Source organism: Carcharodon carcharias, chromosome 4, assembly GCF_017639515.1.
Source record: "Carcharodon carcharias isolate sCarCar2 chromosome 4, sCarCar2.pri, whole genome shotgun sequence".
NCBI lineage: Eukaryota > Metazoa > Chordata > Chondrichthyes > Lamniformes > Lamnidae > Carcharodon > Carcharodon carcharias.
In genome coordinates, this window is record NC_054470.1 from 106,955,924 (window position 1) to 106,961,498 (window position 5,575).

The 5,575-nt window shown below is 46.2% G+C and overlaps 1 pseudogene; it reads right to left on the minus strand.

Annotated features, from left to right (window-relative positions):
* Positions 1 to 3,170: 3,170 nt before the first annotated feature.
* LOC121277559 lies at positions 3,171 to 3,321 on the minus strand (annotated as a pseudogene).
* Positions 3,322 to 5,575: the final 2,254 nt, after the last annotated feature.

A 5,575-nucleotide genomic window follows, 5' to 3' on the forward strand; every position in this document is an offset into this window, starting at 1 on the left:
CCAGCAGGCATTTGCTCTGTGGATCCTGAAGGACCATCCCTGGCGCCAGAGGACCACTGAGCTTCTGTTGCACCTGCGACACACCTGCTCTCTGAAGCAGGCACCTGAGCAGATACCAGTACCTCAGTGGGCATAAGTTCAGTGATGCACATTGGTGAGGGCACTTCACATTCGCTTGAGGTGCAGGCAGCGGCAGAGAGTGCCCAGGGCGCCAGCAGTCGGGGGACTGCTGGAGACCGGGATGAAGCTCAGTCGAAGGCTGATGATGAGCCTCTGGAGACGCCCATTGATGCTGAATGTTCAGCAAGATGTGTGGGGGGATCTGCTGGAGGTCCATGAGGATATGCATGCCATGGCCTCCATTATGGAGGAGTCCATGCAGAGCATTAGCACTGCATTGACCCTCATGGCCGAGCGCACTGCCTCCTCCATGGAGAGAGTGGGGACTCTTATGGAGAGGCAGCTCCAGGAACAGAATCAGGGGTTCCTGGGTTTGTGCTCATACAAGCACTGACCTCAGGAGTGCGAAATGGACGAGGCAGCCAGCATCCCAGCTAGGTGCCCGTCCATCAATGTTGAGCAGGGAGGTCCAGAGCAATCTTATGTTGACGCACGAGCTGCTTGAAATCTCTGCGGGCTTCTCTCAGGGCGCTTTGGATGATGGCAGCAGCTCCTCCGCCCTCTGCCACTGACTGTCACATCTGATGAGGCTGTGATGGCTGGGGAGATGCCAGCTGTGGCACTGGCCGCTCCCTCCAAGGCAGGGCCAGCACAGGCTCCACTGGCCAGAGGATGACTGCCATGGTCATCAGGGCCAACAAGGCAGTAGGGTCAGCAGGCTGTTTCCAATACTGCTGCCAGCAAGGGGGGAGCACCTAGGCATAGCACTCATAAGCGTAAGTTAAAGGCACCATGAGCAAAACGGGGAAAAGTCACAGGTGATTTTATGTTCATTTATGTTTATTTTATCTATACTAGTCTGGGAATGAACACCAGAAATGTTTATGTAAGTAGTTTGGAATTGTCCAAATGAGATAAATTTTGGTTTTGTCATCATGGCCTGAGTATGCTTCACCTTTTTATTTTATTGGTGCAGGATACGCCAGTATGTAATGCTGGCTGTAAGTTACTCTGAATTTTATTGCACTGTTATGTTCCTTCTGTCGAGTTGCTTTGCTCATGAACACAGTTGCATGCCTATCTACTGGTGAGTGAGTTAGTAAGCAAGATACTGCAGATGCAGAAACCAATCTAAGATGAAGCGCCTGCTGTTTATTAACACAAGTCACAGAGGTCTAACACAATGTGTGCTTCTCCAACCAGAGCCTATTCTAAATTACTTATTAACGTTGTAGCCTATGCTACATAGCATTTGGGTAATACAGTCACATGATCAATCTGCTCCCATTCTCTTAAAGGTGTATTGCACCTCAGATTACCACATCCCTCCTCCTTTACTCGAAAGTACAATTTACAATCTTTACAATATATTAACTATTTACATAAATAAACATTTTACAAATACAGTCTCTCTAGAGGCTTCTTCAAAAGTTTTGAACATTGTGGTTCTACGACTTCAGATGGTCTATCCAAGGCCTCCTTCTCAGGAGTCATCTGTCCACTAGACCCTCCAGTAGGAGCCTATAAGTTTGTTTCTTCAACTCTCTCAGGCACAACAGGTACTTCCAAACCAAGTGGAGACTTCAACGGGAATGATTGCCACATCCTTTCCTGTAGGTCTGTTTCTCTTTTCCTGAGGTAATCTATGTGTCGCCTAATTATTTGACCTTTGGCCTATATGGGATAGGAAAGGGGTCCTGTCACTGCGCTAACTTCACGTGCTAGCCATTTGGGCCAATCTCCAAAGTTCTTTGTAAAAACTGTGTCTCCAACAGTGAAGTTTCTTTCATGAGTTTGGCAATCATGTTCATTTTTCTGGGCTTCCTGACTTCCCTCTTCCCTCCCCCTAAATTTGGCCTTATGAGACTCAAACATGTCCTGAGATGTCTCTTCATCAATAACTCTGTGGGGGCAATATCGGTGCTCGAGTGTGACGTAGTCCTATAGCTGAGTAGGAAACGTGAGAATCTAGGTGCAATAGAGTCTCTATCCAGTTTTTTCATTCTGGACTTGAAGGTCTGGACCGTCCTCTCAGCCAAACCATTGGATGCAGGGTGGTATGGCGAGGTCCTAACGTGTTATGCCATTAAGACATGTAAATCTTTGGAATTCCCCGCTGGTGAATGCCGTTCCATTATCAGACATGATTATCTCAGGTAAACCATGTATCGCAAAACTCTGACACAGTCTGTCTTTGGTGGCGGCAGATGTGGATGATCTTACTTTGTATACAACCATCACTTCGAGCGAGCATCTATAGTCAAGAGGAACATTGTGCCCAAAAAAAGCCCCACATAGTCAATGTGGAGGAGGACCCATGGCCTTCCTGGCCATTTCTGGGGATGCAATGGAGCAGAAGGGGGCAATTTCTGTACCTGTTGGCACTGTATTCAGCTCCTGTAGAGGGTGGTGGTGTGTGTCAGCTTCATCTCTGACTTCTGAGGGGTCCGAATCACTCCCACTCCCTGGGTTCTAGACCTTGGACTTGTTTGGGGGTTGTGACAAAGGGCAGCAGAAAACTGGTTTTGCTGCAAGAAAAGGAAACTGGGTTTATTGAAGTCACAAATTAACTTATCACATTAGAATTACACTGAGATTATACAGACCTACAAAGTACACTTAGTTAAAAAATGGGGAACATACAGCATAACAAGGGAAAATCACGCTACAAATCCCCTTACCCTTGTCTACCCCCAAAACCTAACTAAATTGAACTAGGAGAGGTCAGGGATCATGTTCACCAGCCAGGGTTCCTTGACAGTTCAAAATCCAGCCAGGTAAGCTGGTTGCAGTTTTGGGATACACTCTTTGTGTCCTCTGGGGCCTGCTGTCCCCACGTGGTCCTGGTCTGTGGATTCTGTGAAGGTTCTTCAGTTGAGTGGAGGACACGGTTGTGGATAGTTGAGGGCTGTGGTTGCGGCCTTGTTGTCTTCGGTTGAGCCTGCCAGCCCATGCCCCTCGCCGTGATGTTGCCTGCGGGCCTGCAAACCTCCAGATCTCCTTCCTCCGCTTGGCTCAGCTCCCTGCTTAAACTCTGCTTCAACCACGCTGAAAACTGCTCACCCTCCTGTCACAAATTTTGCAGTCAAGTATACCACGTTAAGGGACATCCCAGGCATCAGCACACCCAGAGTACAATGCAGTAGCCCTCATTATGGGAGCACAACCTTCGTGATCATTGTTCCTCCCCTTCGTAACTGGTGGCCCAGTTATACTGTTTTTCAAATTTCTTATCTCAATCCAAATCAAGGTTAGTTCTTTATCTGATTTTTGGTGGGCTTCTTCAGATGATTATTGTCTCATTGTTTTTAATGGGCTCGCATGATGTTTATAGTTCTCTTCCTGTTCCCGTAACTAGTCTTTAGCTGAAAGCCATTGCATATGTGGAGTATTGATAGGTTCACATAATTGCATTGATTGTGGCCTTCCAGCCTTAGTAGTTAGTAGCGATTATTTATGCAAAATTTTGATGGGCTTTAGTTTCGTGTAAGACAAAGTTTTTCTCTGGGTTGATTGTTTTAAAGGGAAGAATGCGTATTCTGTCTCCTCTCATTGTCTGGTTACTGGCAACAATCCACACTCAACAAGCCAGGGCATGTCCAGTCCCAGGCCTTCATGGGTTGCAGGGTTCTACACTTAACTCAGCAGTTGGGTCCTCTGCCATAAAAGTCCAAAAGTCATATCCTTGTTGATGATATGAAAAATGTGGGAATTTTGAGAACCCTTAACTTTTGACTAAGTTTTCAATTTCTGAATCCATTCCTGGCCACCATACGTAGCTGCATGCCAACATTTTCATCCTAGAAATGCCGGGGTGAGCACTACACAATTTGATCAATAATGGCTTTCTTCCTCTCGGAGGCACAATGACCCTTGCTCCCCATAGTGAGATGCCATCCTGGCAGGTCAGCTTGTATCTCCTATTAAAATAGGGCTTCATTTTGTCAGACGTTGGCTTGTTAGACCATCCCTGTAAGACTTGTTCCTTTACTTGAGACAAAACTGGATTGTGGCCTGTCCACACTCTTATTTGTTTGGCATGTACTGGTGATGAATCCAGAAAGTTTAATAACAAGACAAGTTCTTGGGGAATTGGGACATTCACGTTGCTGCCTTTTAGCGGTTATCGACTCAGTGCGCCGGCATTTGCAATCTGGCTATCCAGCCGGTAGATAAAAGTATATCCATAAGCAGCTAGAATCAGTGCCCACCTTTGGATGTGTGCAGAGGCAATTCGAGGTATTGCCTTATCTTCCCTGAACAAGCCTAGTAGTGGCTTATGGTCATATACAATGGCAAAGTGGTAACCATAGATGTATTGGTAGAGCTTCTTAACACCAAATGCAATAAGCCTTCTTTCTCTATTTGTGAGTATCTTCATTCTGCCACGCTGAGTGTTCTTGAGACATAGCCAATGGGCCATTTGGAGCCATCCACCATCTGGTGGGAGAATACTGCCCCTACTCCATAAGGGGATGTATCACAGGTCAAAATTAATTCTCTCTTTGTGTTGAAATGTACCAAAAGGTCCGATAAATGTAGCAATTGCTTTTCTGTTGTAATAGCCTCTTGTTGTGGAGCTTGCCAGGGCCACCTGTGGTTTTTCTTGAGCAACCTGTATAATGGAGCTAGTACTATCAACAAATTTGGGAGAAAATGGCCATAATAGTTAACCATTCCCAGGAAGGACTTGAGTTTTATGGTGTTTTTTAGTGCTGGTGCCTCACGAATACCTCTCACCTTGTCTCCTACAGGGTGAAGGCCCTGCGAATGGACCCTATAACCCAGTTAAGCCACTTCTTTTGCTTGGAAGATACATTTTTCTCTTTTCAAATGTACTCCAGTTTGTGAGAAATGATTCACTACCCCTTCCAGGTTAGCCAGATGTTCTGCATCAGTTAGCCCTGTCACTAGGACATCACCGAGATAAACCACAACATGGGGCAGCCCTTGAAGTAACTTTTCCATGGTCTGTTGGAAAATGGCATAAGCTGATGAGACTCCAAATGGTAACCTAGTATACCGGAAGAACCCCCTATGTGTGTTGATAGCCACAAAATCAGGAGAGGCGTTTTCTAGCTCGACTTGCTGGTAAATGGCTCATGTTGAGCTTCATATATGCCATTCCCCCTGCCAGCTTGGAGTACACTTCATCAATTTTTGGTATAGGATGACTGTCAAGTTTGGCCACTTTGCTAATGGTCAACTTGTAATCCCCGCATATTTGCACACTCTGGTCAGGCTTCAGTACTGGAACTATGGGTGCTGCCCATTTGGAAAATTGTACAGGTTGAGAGACTCCCAGCCTTTCCAGCCTGCCCAATTCGACATTATTTTTTTCTCGTAATGCATAGGGGACTGGCCTTGCCTTCAAGAACCTGGGATTTGTCCTAGGATCCATGTGGACTTTAGGTTGCAGCCCCTGAATCTTCCCAAGCTCTTTCCTGAAAACAGA